Source organism: Macrobrachium rosenbergii, chromosome 7, assembly GCF_040412425.1.
Source record: "Macrobrachium rosenbergii isolate ZJJX-2024 chromosome 7, ASM4041242v1, whole genome shotgun sequence".
In the NCBI taxonomy this organism is placed as follows: Eukaryota; Metazoa; Arthropoda; class Malacostraca; order Decapoda; family Palaemonidae; genus Macrobrachium; species Macrobrachium rosenbergii.
Genome location: NC_089747.1, coordinates 1,002,501 through 1,019,580, shown reverse-complemented (window position 1 = coordinate 1,019,580; position 17,080 = coordinate 1,002,501). Strand labels below are relative to the sequence as shown.

The following is a 17,080-nucleotide window of genomic DNA, read 5'->3' as shown; positions in this document are numbered from 1 at the left end:
CACGAAACTTGATATCGCCAATAACTGAAAGTACAGGACACAACGATGTCGAGTACCAGCTTACCGTCAAATTATAAAACTATAGATCAAAACTGAGACATTGATTATCAAATGAAAGTTAAAACCACAGTTAAACGTTCACCTGAATCTGAACTTGGGGCTGCAACACATGCTTATATGATATTTTGCAAGAGAACCGGTTATATGGTAAACAGCCAGAGAACTGCCATTAGAACCTTCAGCAAAATACAGAACATTACAAATTACAGTCATTGAAACGTTTGACTGTTGCGTCTTCTTGTTTATTAAAAGGAATATTTAAATATTTATGATCAATGTCTATAAAAATACTACCCATGAAACTGAATTATTTAAGAAGCAACAACCAATATCCACTGTAAGAAAAAATGCCAACGCAAAAATATAGGCCCACCCACAGAAATCAAACTTAAAAAATATCAGACTTTCTTAGACCTATCAATTGAAATCTAACTACGTTACCTGATAAATTACGGATAAAATCCACCGAATTACAAGGAGATTAAAGGCTACATTACATGAAAAATCCAATTACCATGATGGACCACAAGTTACTGGCAAACGAGTTGTTTCACCACTCAAACAATCCCGTTCCTTTCGTTGACAATTACACTCCAACAAGCTTTGCCAGATCTCGAAGGTTGCAGCTGGGGATCTGCAATATGCATAAAACAATGATTTAAAGTCGTTAATGCATATTTTCTGGTTTTCAATAATGATACTATAAAGAATTTACAGTCCCTATAATTGAAGAAACACAGTAATTTGTATTTTTCTTGGGCGTACGAACCATAGCTTTCTCAAATTTAGCAAGATGAAACCTCTCTCTCACACACACACACACACACACTCTCTCTCTCTCTCTCTCTCTCTCTCTCTCTCTCTCTCTCTCTCTCTCTCTCTCTCTCTCTCTCTCTCTCTCATATCCCTTTGCAGAGAGAGCTAATAATTCCCACGTATCCGAGAAAGGAGAAGACAGGTAAAGCTCACCCAGCGCCATAATAACTTTGCCTTCTCGGCAGATGCCTAAATTGGGAGAAGAAGATAACACAGACCTCGACTCATGTAAACAGTTTACCGGACTTAAGCTAACCCGAACATGATGTCTCTTTTATATATAACAATGTTTCTCTCTCTCTCTCTTTATCTCTCTCCCTCTCCACTTCGCTTGGTTTGTGTGATACGGAATACTTAATGGATTGATGCAGATGTTTTTATATGGTAAAAGATAGGGAAAGATGCATGAATTTAGAATAAAAATATTCAAGAGTTTGCACGAAGCTTCCCGGAGTGTTGTATGTTAGAAATGGATATATATAACTGTTTCTCTCTCTCTTCCTCTCCACTTTGCTTAGTTTGTGTCTAAGTCGGTTTGTGTGATGGGGAATACTTAAGTTTGTAAGTGGAATGATGATGTTGGTAGGTGTCTTGTGCAGTAAAAGTCAGAGAAAGATAAGTAAAATAGTATAAATATATGCGAGTTTTATCTTGCTTTACTGCGGCTTTGTTACGTAAGAAGTGCTTACTTAAGTGATAGTGTTTTGTTTTTAGACCTATGATTAATGGTCTTTTTTTTTATATGAATAAGACCAAATAAAGTAGCTACAAGAATCTAATATTCCATTGATGATAACTGGATAGCAAGCCATCAAATAATGTTAACCAATGTGCAATGAAGTAATAGCGGATGATTCTGCTTGGTTATCTAACATATTCTCTCTCTCTCTCTCTCTCTCTCTCTCTCTCTCTCTCTCTCTCTCTCTCTCTCTTACACCTGGCCACGATCAATCAGATACAAGAACACAAACAAATACAGGAAACTACCATCATTACAGTGACGCCACTGCAATAGACGTCAAAATAAGGAGTCCCTTCTTTAATTACCTGTTAACAAACTATGTCAACATTCCCTCTCTCCCTCCCTCCCTCCACCACTAGACCGACATTACTGTAGTTCGAACTGCTAGTTTCTCTCTCTCTCTCTCTCTCTCTCTCTCTCTCTCTCTCTCTCTCTCTCTCTCTCTCTCATGAAAAACTCTTACTTTCGACGTCCAATTATGCAAATGAAGCAAAACATGATTCTGTTTTAAGTTGTGGTATTTTGGCTCGGTCTAAAATGAGTATGTTAGTACTACAAGATACTCCCGTTCCTTGACTGACTGACTCTGTTGGTACTGTTGAACAATCTTGTGTTTCTTAGGCGGAGTTATTAAATGATTTAGGTTTTAATAACTTTAATTCAAACCAGTCATTAAGCAGCATTCTATTGCTGGTTTAAAATTATGTCATAGATTTATAAATGTGTTTTCCTACGTTTAAAAAAGGTAATCTAAAGACCATAACCAAATGTGGGTTTTTTTCTCGCTGCCAAGTAAGTGATTATGGTACACTGGAGAAAATGTTTGATAGGCCTACAAATTCACAATAGGCCTATTGTTTTTAAAAGGGAGCTTATAAAATCATGTTAGAACTGACATAGGGAGAATTTCACGGCCTATGAGATTACAAAAACTGTAGAAATAATTAAACTATGTGGAGTGATAAACTAAGATATGAGGTTTGAATATTGTTAAACCTGCTCTCTCTCTCTCTCTCTCTCTCTCTCTCTCTCCAACCCGCTTCCTTTCCCTCTTACGTTGAAATCCTATGTCCCCCGCTTCTCTCTCTCTCTCTCTCTCTCTCTCTCTCTCTCTCTCTCTCTCTCTCTCTCTCTCTCTCTCTCCTAGACTAACTCCACCCCACTTCCCGTCCCCCGGAAATTCTTCCCCCGTAGGGGGCTAGCGCCGTCAGTGCACCTTATGCGGTGCACTGTAGGCATTACTTAAGGTTCTTTTCAGCGTGCCTTCTATGGCCTCTAGCTGAAACCCCTTTCTTTCCTTTTACTTAACCTCCGTTCATATTCTCTTTCTTCCAACTTACTTTCCTCAGTCCTCTCCTAACAGTTGATTCATAGTGCAACTGCTTTGAGGTTATCCTCCTGTTACACCTTTCAAACCTTTTACTGTCATTTTCTGTTTCAGCGTTGAATGAACTCATAGGTCCCAGTGCTTGGCCTTTGGCCTAAATTCTATATTCAATTCTGCATTCAACTCGATTCAACTCGACCGGAAATTCTTCTTCAGCCGTAGGAAGAACTCTTCTTTCCTTGTCACTCTGCACCTCACAATCTCCTCTTGATGGCCAAAACACGAGGGGCGGGTGAGTAGGGGAGAGGGGTGGGGTGGGCCATGAACGTATCACTTCTGACTAATTACGAGTGTGTTTATATACTCTTTTATTATATGTTTCTCTCTGAAACCCCAGGTGGAGGTGATAGAGGCCGGTTTGCATGTATGTTGCTTTTTGTGGCCGGCGTTATGTTTACCACATGTACCATACAGAGTCTGAATTATTTCAGGTACAGTTGGAGAGTTAGTACTATTACCAGTTTTAGAAGAGGAAATTCTCTGAAGGTTTAAAGTTGGGTTTAGATAATATATTGTAGTGAAGTAATTCAAAGTTAAAATTTACGTTGTGTTAATGAGAGAGAGAGAGAGAGAGAGAGAGAGAGAGAGAGAGAGAGAGAGAGAGAGAATTTAAAGTTAGTTTAAGTTATTACAACAGTTAAATGGTACTGAAAGTAAAATTTTCAGTATGTAATGAGAGAGAGAGAGAGAGAGAGAGAGAGAGAGAGAGAGAGAGAGAGAGAGAGAGAGAGAGAGAAATTAAAGTTAGTTTTCGTTAATACAACAGTTAAATGATACTGAAAGTCAAATTTTTACACAACAGTTTAATGTATGTAATCAGTATGTAATGAGAGAGAGAGAGAGAGAGAGAGAGAGAGAGAGAGAGAGAGAGAGAGAGAGAGAGAGAGAGAGATTTAAGCACATACTAATGACACGGTAACGCATTATGGTAAGCCAGCCTCATGGCAACTAACTTAAATTGGAATCTGATGGTTTAGCCCTTTCAAGTTCTTAATGGGAAATAGCCTAATAACTTTCAAAATCTATGGGAATCACCAGTTTTTTATATACTTATATTTTTATAAGTACCAATTGTCTTTTTATAAGTATCCATTGTCTTGATTCGTTCTTATATCTTGTCCATTACTTAGGATTGACTTGATCATAGAATTTAGGCCTAAGGCCAAGCACTGGGACCAATGGGGTCATTCAGCGCTGAAACGGAAATTGACAGTAAAGGGTTAGAAAGGTGTAACAGGAGGAAAACCTCAAAGCAGTTGCACTATGAATCAATAGTTAGCAGTGGGTGGAAAGTAAAATGGTAGAAAGAGAATATGAAAGGAGGTACAGTAAAAGGAACGAAGGGTTTTGTAGCTAGGGGCCGAAGGCACGCTGCAAAGATCTTAAGTAATGCCTACAGTGCACCGCATGAGGTGCACTGACGGCGCTACCTCTCTGCGGGGTCCATTTCTTAGGATACAAATTTCTTCCCAGTCAACAGAACTGATTTTCTGTACAAGTGGCTGTTTACACACAAGCCTTTCCACCCCACCATAACCACTTTTATTTGTGTGTAAACCCACGCGCTGTTAAACTCCAATATACAAACTCATTTTAACTTAGTGCAAAAGGAAGGCAGTTCACTGACAATACTCAACCAAACGACTGTTTAGCAAATAACTGAAGTTGAAAGTTATATGTTAAAAACATGCAAGCCTGTACCTCTACTATCTTTGTCCAAAATTCTGGAATATCAAAACTGGAAGATAAAACTATCAATACATTACTGACCTGTACAAGGATAACAAAGAGCCCTCTTGTATTAAAATTCTTGGTCTCAAACAATTCCTTTGTCGTCAGGGAGATAATCCTTGTGTTCTTGGTCCAGTTCTGTGGAGAAAGATAGATCAGTGTAGTAAAGACTCTTCGTATTTTTACTTTTCTTTGATATAGGTCCGTATTCTTCATTTACCCAAAGCGTTCATGGTACATGTGATGACTTTTATAATAACTGCTGATCTTGCCTTCGGAACTTTTAACAACTTCTGATCCTTCATTGATCTTTTATAGAGAATTTTAACAATTGATCCTTTACTGGTCTTTTATGCAGAACTTTTAACAACTTCTGATCCTTTACTGATCTTTTATACAGAACTTTCAACAACTTCTGATCCTTTATTGATCCTTTATACAGAACTTTTAACAACTTCTGATCTATTGTACAGAACGGAACTAGAACAAACTTTATGCAAGATAATCAAAGCGAGCCCATGCCATCTAACAAAATTTATTATACTAAGTAAGTTTAACTCTTAGAGCAACATGTTACATACCCTAAGAGATGCGACAGAAACAGGAGTTCCCTGGTGCTGAATTTCACAAGATCACCTTTCATCGCAATTCCTTGGTAGCACTGATCACAGATCCTCTCAGACTAAGAACCACTGCTCGCAAATTGGTTTACAGAAGAAAACCTGCACCTGTTCAATTTATCTGTGGGTGGAAAAAGTTGATAAGTTGTAGATTTATTATTCCAATGTCATTCTAGCCTAAAATGTACTGCAAAATCATAATTAAATGCAAATGAAAAGGCCATGACTCATCACTGACCTGAGCAAGGCTGTAGTCTCAATGGATGCATAACTCTGACTGAAAGCCACAAAAGAACTGGGGTGAATTCTTGTTCATTTTCTTAAAACGATTTTGTAGAGCTTGTTCTTGCATAGGCCGAGGGAAAAACCATTAATTTTCTGCCAAAGAACCAACCCAAAGCTCCCTGCTATCATTCGAGCCTTTCCTTCTGCTCATAGTAAATCATCATCCTGGGAACAACACTAATTTAGTAATTCAATAATTGTTACGCAATGCAGTTCAAGATATAGGATTCCTCTGCCCAAACGGGCATTAAGTGAAATAAGACTGAAATGATCACAGTAAAATAATAATAATAATAATAATAATAATAATAATAATAATAATAATAATAATAATAATAATAATAATAATAATAATAATAATAAAGGTATATATCTTCGTTGAACTTTGGGAAAAAACCGTTGGTCGATGTTGGAGAGATTTGGACATGGGCGTGGGGGGGGGTTGGGGGTGGGTGGTGACGGTGGCGATAGGGGTGGGGGAGGTAATAATGCACTTGTTTTTTTCTTTTCTCGAAAGCCACTTCCGTCTTAGTAAATCTCTCTCTCTCTCTCTCTCTCTCTCTCTCTCTCTCTCTCTCTCTCTCTCTCTAAGATAGTTACTCAAACCATTTTCTAACGTTTTATTTTAAACTTATTCAGCGCAATATTGATATATTAATATTGGCGATATCGATGTAGTTGTATAGATGTATATTAATATGCAATATAACGGAGAGAGAGAGAGAGAGAGAGAGAGAGAGAGAGAGAGAGAGAGAGACGTTATTAAGGTAGCGTAACCATACGAACTACATCTCCAAAATAATAATAATAATAATAATAATAATAATAATAATAATAATAATAATAATAATAATAATAATAATAATATTATTATTATTATTATTATTATTAATGATAATAACGTCACTTCATAATGACTGGTTTTATCTTAAACAAAACAGTTTGAGATCTTACTTCATAAATCAAGGCAAACAAATAATAAACAAAAGGAATATTGTCACAAGTTTCCTTCCGTACACTCTCCACCCCCTCCCCCTCACGAGGGAGAGGGAGAGGAGGTGGAGAGAGAGAGAGGGAGAGAGAGGGGGCGAGGGTATATAGTAGGCGTGGGCGTGTTTGCAGAAGTCAAAAAAGAGAAGCTCATTCATTTTAGTCTGTCAATACTCTGTCGAGGACGTCAAGTGTTCAACAATTACAGTGACATTAAACCACCTCGTCGCCGTCTCTCTCTCTCTCTCTCTCTCTCTCTCTCTCTCTCTCTAGCTTTTATTCTCATTGTTATGTATGGTTTTAAAATATAGAGTTGAAATTCCTTTGTATCAAATCTCTCTCTCTCTCTCTCTCTCTCTCTCTCTCTCTCTCTCTCTCTCTCTCTCTCTCTCTCTCTCTGAGTGCGTCTTTATTCTCATTGTTATGGTTTTAAAATATAGACTTTAAATTCCTTTGTACTCAATTTGTTTCTCTCTCTCTCTCTCTCTCTCTCTCTCTCTCTGGCTTTTATTCTCGTTGTTATATATGATTTTAAAATGTAGACTTGAAATTCCTTTGTACTGAATTTGCTTTCTCTCTCTCTCTCTCTCTCTCTCTCTCTCTCTCTCTCTCTCTCTCCCACGGAAGATGGGGACGGTAGACGGAGAGACGGGAGACACTTCGTCTCATTTGTAGGAGAACCGAACCATTATTGGAAGTAATTAAAAAGTTTAAAAAATGACTGTCTAAATTACCTATTTCCTTCTACATTAGGGAATTTTAAACTGGCTTCAAAATTAAAATATAAAATAGGACAGCAAACAAAAAAATTTAAAAAATGTTTCCTTCGACACTGGAGTGATTTTAAACTGACTTCAGAAATTAAAGTATAAAATAGTACATCAGCTACTAAATAGTTTTAAAATATTTCCTTCGACATCATAAGAACTTAAAAGAAATATCCTTTGACAACGAAGTAATTTTAAACTGGCTTTAAAATTAATAATAAAATACTCCACTAAAAACTAGTGATATATTAAGTAATTAATTTTAAATATGCAGTAATCAGGTGTTACATTACATCACTAGTGTATAAGATAGAATACTCTTGTTTTTTATAAAATCTTAGAAGGGATTTTAAACCGCTTTTAAAAATTAAAAGATAAAACACGTTCCCAATAATTTCGGAATGTAGTTTAAAAATACAGATAGCAACTTTCATATTGAATCATGTTAGAAGATAGTTTTTTTTTTTAATTTTATAAAGAATAAATCTCAAACTGGCTTTAGAAATTCAAATTTAAAACATGTTCCCAAACCCTAATGAATATTAATTTAAACAAGTAAATAACGCGCCGAAGTTTCTTCGGCGCAATCGAGTTTCATAATCAAGGCCACCGGAAATAGATCTATCTTTCGGTGGTCTCGGTATAATGCTGTATGACCCGCGGCCCATGAAACTCTCAGCCGGCCGTGGTGGCCTGTGTTGTTGCGTTGCCAGAAGCACGATTATGGCTAACTTTAACCTTAAATAAAATAAAAAACAACTGAAGCTAGAGGGCTGCAATTTGGTATGTTTGATGATTGGAGGGTGGATGATCACCATACCAATTTGCAGACCTCTAGCTTCAGTAGTTTTCAAGATCTGAGGGCGGACAGAAAAAGTGCGGACGGACAGACGACAATTTTCTTTTACAGAAAACTAAAAACGTAGCAACCAACTGCTTCAGTAAATCATTCATAAGGCAGAAAGAAGCCCCCTTGTCTTTTTTTTTTGTCTTTGTTTTGTTTTTACAAGTTACTTCAGGCGTTGTAAAACTGCAATTAGGCGTTCTTTTAAAAGCCCACGGGGCGTGGGCGGTGAGCTGTCTAATGAGAAACGGGAGGCTGGTCATTAACGTCCTATTTTTGCTTTGTACTTAGAAGTGGGGTTCGTTGTAATAATAATAATAATAATAATAATAATAATAATAATAATAATAATAATAATAATCTTAATAATAATCAGTAGTTTTCCTTCAGTTTAATCCTTGAGCCCATGATAATGACCCGAGATGTTGATCGAAATGAAAGTAATGCCCAAATGCCCAGAGATATATTGGGTATGGAAAAATTGCACAGTCAGTGCCAAATACAATTCGGGTTAACCGTTTTTTTCGCCAAAGATGGATAGAGCCCATCTATATGCTGTTGACAATACTCGTGTTTTTTTTTTTTTATTCATTTCATGCAATCACCGTTGCACTCTAAGTTACAGGAGCTTAATCCCAGTAACATTAGCTTCTGGGCATGGAAAATGGGTATCGTAAACAGAAATTCCTTCCTGATTCACAGTTTTTTCATGTTGGCCGTAATCTTGGTTCATTTTTCAGCAATTTTATGCAGTCACCTTAGCACTCCAAGCTAAACGAGGTTAATGCCCAATACCATGGGCATCTGGGCATGGGAAATGGATATCGTAAACAGAAATTCCTTCCTGACTCAGTTTTTCATTCAAGACACGGAAACGTTGGCCATAATCTAGGTGCATTTTTCAGCAATTTTGTGCAATCACCATTACAGTCTAAAGTTATACGAGGTTAATGCCCAATACCATGGGCATCTGGGTATGGAAAGTGGGTATCGTCAGTCAAAATACCTTTTAGATTCACAGTTTTTCTCACCAAAGACGCGAAAATGTTGACCATAATTTTTTTTAGCATATTTAATGTCAAATAACATGGGCATCTGGGCATGGAAAATGGGTATCTTCAGTCGAAATTCCTTTCATATTCACAGTTTTTTTTTTACCAAAGACACGAAAATCTTGCCTCCAGACCTTCCATTCACTCACCGGTTACTCTCCAGTGTAACCTTCCAAAAGTGTTTGTTTGCTAAGTTAAAGGAAGCCTGCCCTTACCTGCAATTACCTGTGAAGACAGGTAAGTCATACTTATGTATAATGAATGTTTTAATGACCTTAATCTAATTTAGGTTCTTGTCATGAATGAAATGTGGATGAAAAAGGTAAATTTATCTTAATACATATTTTTTTTCTTTTTATTTTAAATCGATTGTATACTTGAAAGATGTATTTTTAAAATCCTAGAAATTTAGCTATATGATTTGTTTCACCTTAGAATTAATGGAGTTTTAAATGTGAAAAGTTTTGAGAGCTGATTTTAGAACCTATTTGGCGTTTGTCACAATGAGACAATAATATATATATATATATATATATATATATATATATATATATATATATATATATATATATATATATATATATATAGATATATATATATATACACATATATATATATAGACATATATAGATATATATATATATATATATATATATATATATATATATATATATATATATATATATATATATATATATATATATATATATATATAAGAGAGAGAGAGAGAGAGAGAGAGAGAGAAACCTCAGTGAATACCCAAATCTGTTTACTTCCCAAACCTCCCGACTCTCCCATACGAAAATCGCAGTGCACTCCAATTTACGAAAATGATAAATGAACGGTCTTCAAGAGACTAAGATTTTTTTAGGCTGTCCACATGACGCTTCCTAAAGACCTTTCCTGACCTTTTTAGGGAGCCTTACACTTTGGGGAAGACGTGATGGGAGCCCATATTAAGTAGGGCGAGGGAAGGGAAGGCGAGGGTAGGGAGTGTCAGAGGCTATCAATCATCGGGTGTGAGAACGTTCGTCGGGTCAGTGATAGTTTGGGAATTTGGAAGAGTTCCCCCTTTGAGGGAAGTCCGACAGAAAACGGGGGTTATAATAATGATGACAATAAAAATTACTTAACATTAGGCCAAAATCGTTATGCAAACCTACCTCAATTATTTAGTTGTTTAAATAAAGACAGGAGATAAAATGTAATAAAATCAGATATGCAGAGATACAAAGACTCGTCAGATACAAAGACTATTTTAATACAGTAATTATGTAGCTTCTGTTATGGTAATTAGGTGTTTATCTAATTGCAGTGTTTTTAAGGCCAAGGGGATTTTTCTCATGTTACGAAATATTCATACGTACACTGTTATAAATGTATGTATGTATATAAATGTATATATAATATAAATGTGTACATATATATATATATATATATATATATATATATATATATATATATATATATATATATTTTACCAATAACATATATAGTCTAATTTGGTGTCTATTTCGTCACAGCTTATGGGGAGCCTACCATGATAATAATAATAATAATAAAAAAATATGAATAAAAAAAAATAATAATAATAATTATGATAATCAACAAACGACATAAAAATCTATTTCAAAACAATTCACGCATTTTCCAAAATGCATCACACACCAAAATAAATATATAAAGAACAAAACGAGCGAAATAATCTGGGTAAAAAAAGACCAAAAATTACGGACGAAAAAAATTTCTACGAACTACGGATAAAAATTACCAAAAATTACTGACAACAAAATTTTCCCTAAATAATATGGAAAAAAATTACCAAAAATTTTAGAAAAAAATTTTCCCCTAAATCTAGAAAAAATTACCAAAAATTACTGACAAAAAGTCTCCTAATTAATACTGAAAAAATGTCAAAAAATTACTGACAAATAAAATTCCCCTAAATATGGAAAAAAATGACCAAAATTTGACAAAAAAAATTTTCCCCCAAATAATCTGGAAAAAATGACCAAATATTACGGACAAAAAAAAAGCAAATCCCCTACATCACGGGCCGTTCTCCGGCCGAAGATCATATTTCTTCAAAGTGTTTTTCTGTGATTTTTTTTTTTTGACGGGAAAAAAATTCTCACAGAAACCTGACGCTGGGCGAGACGGGGAAACAATGTTTGTGCCGTGTATCGGAAGTGGTTTGTTTCTAAGGTTTATTTTGGGCCGGTTTATTTTATCAGTAAACCACACTGGTTTGGTGGATGTCACATCCGGGTTGACGGCTTTTTTGTTTGAAAAGGAAGATGGTTGAGGCAGTCAACTGTTGGTGGTTGACGATTGTTGGGAGAATTAATAATAATAATAATAATAATAATAATAATAATAATAATAATAATAAATAATAATAATAATAATAATAATAATAATAATAATAATAATAATAATGTTTACAAACACGCGGTGGTACCTTTAGACAAAATGCACAAAAAGTACTTCATAGTTGTAAAAACCTGAACCTATTTATATTTTCAAAACGCCTTTTAATTTTCGTTAACTTAAAAATTCCTAACTTCACTTGACCAAAAAAAGTTCCTCACTTGACAAAAAAGTTCCTCCACTTGAAAAAAATTTCCTCCACTTGACAAAAAAGTTCCTCCACCTGACAAAAAAGTTCCTCCACTTGACAAAAAAGTTCCTCCACCTGACAAAAAAGTTCCTCCACTTGACAAAAAAGTTCCTCACTTGACAAAAAAAGTTCCTCACTTGACAAAAAAAGTTCCTCACTTGACAAAAAAGTTCCTCACTTGACAAAAAAGCTGTTAATTAGCCACTTTCTGCAAACCTTCTTTATCGCAGGGATGCGATAGAAAGTACACTTGTGACAACGTGAATAAATTTATATTCTTCAAAACGCCTTGTAATTATCGTAAATTTTACGCTATACGTCCACAGAGCCTCATTGCAATAGGAACGTAACAAAAAATCACAATTAGCCACGTTCTGCAAACCTACCAATCAGCTATCACGGTGGAGGTGGGTCGGTATCGACTCTAAGTACAAAATAAGCTGCATTCGACAGGTAGGCCTATATGTACAGCCGGGTTGGCATCAGTTTATACCCATATGGAGAGCTCAGTGGTCAAAGATCAATGTAAGAAATGGTACACAGTTCTCCTGTAACTTTATCGTAAGTTTTGAATGTATTACTCAAAGCCGAAGGCCTAACCAAAACTCATTTACCAACTTCAGTTCAAATTCTGAAAAGCATTCACATTAATCTATGACTATAGGTCTAGTACTAGCTGGAAGGTGACTTTTGAATACATTTCCAAAACGTAAAAACCAGCCTATAGCTCATTTACCAACTTCAGTTCAAAATTTGGAAAGCTTTCACTTAATCTATGATCGTAGGTCTATTACTAGCTTGAAGAAACAGCTTCAGTGACTACCTGCAAGATGGAAGATGTTGTCAATGGGTCCACAACCACCCACAGCAATTGCAAATTGCCACACAGATTGAAATCCACCCACGAAACGGATGAATGATGTTGACTACCACAACACACAAACCTGAATACACCCTGGGTGTAGTCTTCAAGTCCCAAGTTCCTTTTCTTGAAAGAACACCAAGACGCGGTAGTTTCCACTCGCCGAGACACTTGTTTAGGGTTCTTGAAAAGGCTATTGGTCTAATTCCTAGGTGATAATTCTCAGGTGGGCTTCAGTATTGCAAAATTCTTGCATAAATGCTATGAAATCATATATACTTACTTTACCCCTAAAGCAATCTGGGGTCTGTCTTGATTTTCAAACACCGATGATGACATCATGTACTTTGTGAGTAACTGAGCTATCATTGTTTTGGCTGTATGGCCCCTCTCTTTCTCTCTCTCTCTCTCTCTCTCTCTAAAGAACGAGGGGCTAAATAATGCAAAACCAAACGTTGATATTTTTTAATTCTTAATATCGCATCGGTAAAGACATCCAGGGAATATATTAAGCGAATAGCGTTCAAACGCTGTCAGTAGTACTTAGGATTATTACAATAATTAATAATTATATAATCATTACTTTTTCTTATTATAAACCTTTCTTTTTTGGCATGTGAAGGTTCGACAATATATACAAATCAGACGATATTTACACAAGATCATTTTTGCCCGAAGTACAAGCATCTCATTGGCACAAAGGAAAAAAAATATTAAGGTATTATAAAGAATAGTTCAATATTTTTAATTTATGATATGAATATGAAAAATATTTATGATTATTTTTTATATATTGAGGATTCTTCTTCATCTTTTTTGTAGTAATTTTCACAAAAGTCATGGACAAGATTATTGATTATTAATCAGAAATATTAGTATTATTCAACGTTCTTGAAAGACTGAACATTATAATCTTCAGGAATATTAGTAACATTCAATGTTCTTGAAAGACTGTGAACATTATAAAATTCAGGAATATCAATAACATTCAGTATTCTTGAAAGACTATGAATATTATAACATTCAGAAATATTAGTAATATTCAATGTTCTTGAAAGACTGTGAACATTCTGTTCTTCAGAAATAACAATAACATTCAATATTCTTGAAAGACTATGAACATTCAAGACTGAAAATGGACACTTCAGTACAATGTCACGAACACCCTGGCAATCAGAACATCTGAACGTTCTTGGATATGAACAACTGAACAATGAACATAAACACATATGATTTCCATCTACCCCAAGTGACTTTTGAACAGCTGAACACAGAAATCTCGAACTTTTGTTATTTTCAAGTGTTCACAATTGAACACGAGAACACTTGAACATTCAAGAGTAATTGACCGATATGATAAGCCTCTATAATGAACAAATGAACATTTTTTTGATCGTATTGAACAAACTAATTGTATTGTATTGGTGATTTTTCAATAGCCCCGAACCAGGCTGAATATCACGTACGCAGACATAATAAAGTATAAAAATAGTATGACACCTGAATTACGCTAAAAGCATCAGCATATTATTCATTTTTATTTATTGGTTGTATGTATACATGTATGTATGTATGTATGTATGTATGTATGTATTTATAATGGGGCTGTATGTATATGTGGTACGGTTTGTATAATGGAGGTATGTATATGTATTCACTTAAATGATATGTGTATGTATATATATGTGTATGTATGTATGTTTGTGTGTATGTATACATACATATATGTGTGTATTATGTATATATACAAATATGTATTTCCATTGAGAGATTTTCACACATTACCATCTCTAAGGCCACATCATATCACATAAGACTTACTGGGCAAATAATTCAACTGAAATTATTGAAAACAATTAAATGGTATTCTTCGAAACAAAGTCAAAAGCTTACGTTTTGCAACATCTGCAACATATGTCATTGAGTTTTGCAACAAGTAGCAAATATTTTTTGTTAGATGAAAAATTTAATGTTGCAAATATCTGTCAAGGCATGTATGTGAGTAATTAATTTTTGCAGGTAATATTAGCTAGCTTACTTGGTACAAATGTTGCTGGTATTATTGGCTACTTGGTACAAATGTTGCTGGTAATATTGGCTACTTGGTACAAGTGTTGCTGGTAATACTGGCTACTTGGTACAAATGTTGCTAGCAAAATTGGCTGTTTGGTACAAATGTTACTGGTAATACTGGCTACTTGGTACAAATGTTGCTGGTAATACTGGCTACTTGGCACAAATGTTGCTGGTATTACTGGCTACTTGGAACAAATGTTGTTGGTAATATTGGCTAATTGATACAAATGTTGCTGGTATTATTGGCTATTTGGTACAAATGTTGCTGGTAATATTGGCTACTTGGTACACATATTGCTGGTAATATTGGTTACTTGGTGTAAAAATTTCTTCTGACAATGTTGGCTATTTAGCGCAAAGTTTGTAGACTTTACTGTCTACTTTATGCAAATCTTGCTGACGAAATTAGCTACTTACTGCAAATTTTGCTGAAGAAACTGGCTACTTACTACAAATTTTGCTGAAGAAATTGGCTACTTGCTACAAATTTTGCCGAACAAATTGGCTACTTACTACAAATTTTGCTGGATAAAAAATGTGATCCTTTGGCTTTTTAAATTACGAATTTCAAACTTCAGAAACATTTTTAATAAGATGCCTTCAACTAAAATGTTTTTTTGATCAAAATATGAATTTTTTAAAACCACTTTTTACGGTATTTCAATACCAGAAACATTTTTAATAATCTCTTGATTTATATCTTCAATCTAAAGTCTTCCTTTCTCGTATATATATATATATATATATATAGGCACCATTTCATGGACGCGTTGCTCAGGTAATACTCGATGAAATTCACGAAGTTTTTAGGGGTCCTTTGGCAATGTGGGGTTGGGGGCTTCGTTTCCGTCGTGTGGTTAGAATCCACAGGTCCTCACGAGGCCTCTTAATCCTTTTCATACCTCGGTAAGGGCCTGTGTGCTGGTATAAAGCCCACCGAATCTAAATAAATCAACCAGATGGCGTCTACACTTTTCCTTCATTTCTGACAAGGTTCTGTCACTTGCACGCTAAAGCCTGACGAATAAGCTTCAGGCTAAGCTTACAGAAGCTTCTCCTCGTCAAGCTTGAAGCTTCCTCTTCTTCCGTTCTCGTTCACAATTCACAAAGGAGGAAGGTGGAGTGAAAAAAAAATAAAAGCTTAAAGCTTAATTTTTTAAAAGCAGCTTAGGCACATGATGTGTGGTTATTATAAATTCATCCTTTCGAATGAAGTCACAACCATCATATTCAGGCTGCGTATAAAACCCACGGTCGCGTACGCGCGCGCACACACACGCACACAAACACACAAACACGCACGCAAACAAACACGCTTATAGAAAGGGCAGTACAGTACTTTCAAAATGTATAATGTTTATTGGTCACTTTCGACAATTCTATGTATTTCCATCCAATCTACAGGTTATTTCACTTATAGATTTGCTCCGCATTTCTATAAAATCTATGTAATTCATTTGAAATCGTTGTTATATAGGCACAGTAACTATAAATTGATGAAATAGTATATTAACAATGGTTAAACCATTGAAAGTATCAACATGAGTCGAAACATGGCGTGCAGATCCCTTAGACTTTATCCAATTCACGATCTGGGTTGAAACACCCTTTATTTTCTCTTCCATTTTTAAAAAATATTTTCGTTTTTCATTTTCATTTGTTTGATTTCAGAAAATGTTTGCTGGTTTCATGCGTAAGATTTACACCACTGGAAAAAATTACAAGTTAATCCACTGTTGAAATAACCACTAAATAAGTACAGTCACACTGGTCATGATATTAAATATAAGACACTTTTTCATGAAAGACTTTCACTGAATATGAAACGTCATAGATATGACGTCACAGAAATGACGTCCGAGATTTGACGTCACAGGAAATGACGTCACAGAAATGACACCACACTACACGATAAACCAAGCGAAAGCGAGAACGATACCGCAAAATGGCTGACGATACCAATCGTATCTCCGCGATATATCAATCGGAGATGAAAAAAAGTTTATCAATTTCCGTTATTTTCTGCCAAATTCATTTGATAAATATTGTTAAATCACACCAAGAATTCAGTAACTGGTAACTTAGGGGAGCCACTGTTTTAAAGTGGTCGCCACCACTGTTTCGGGCATGTCTTCCGGTGCCCAAATACCCAAGTTTTCAGCGGCACTGTTCCGACATCTCGGGGCATTGGAGCATGCGGAGTGACTCTTCCAAAATGCCCAGTTTTA

General features: G+C 35.3%; 1 protein-coding gene and 1 long non-coding RNA gene across 2 annotated transcripts in view; both read right to left on the bottom strand.

Moving 5' to 3' along the window:
* Positions 1-559: 559 nt before the first annotated feature.
* LOC136839975 (uncharacterized) lies at positions 560-5,450 on the bottom strand. Its single transcript, XR_010853488.1, has 3 exons — positions 5,318-5,450; positions 4,776-4,874; positions 560-694 (listed from the first exon to the last, which is right to left on the bottom strand). It is a non-coding gene; the product is annotated as an uncharacterized lncRNA (long non-coding RNA).
* An 11,039-nt stretch (positions 5,451-16,489) lies between these two features.
* Positions 16,490-17,080, bottom strand: part of LOC136839973 (uncharacterized) — a 93,469-nt gene continuing 92,878 nt past the window's right edge. Inside the window, exon 8 of the mRNA XM_067106244.1 lies at positions 16,490-17,080. This exon is cut by the window's right edge and continues 638 nt beyond it. The gene's annotated coding sequence lies outside the window, so the exon portion shown is untranslated.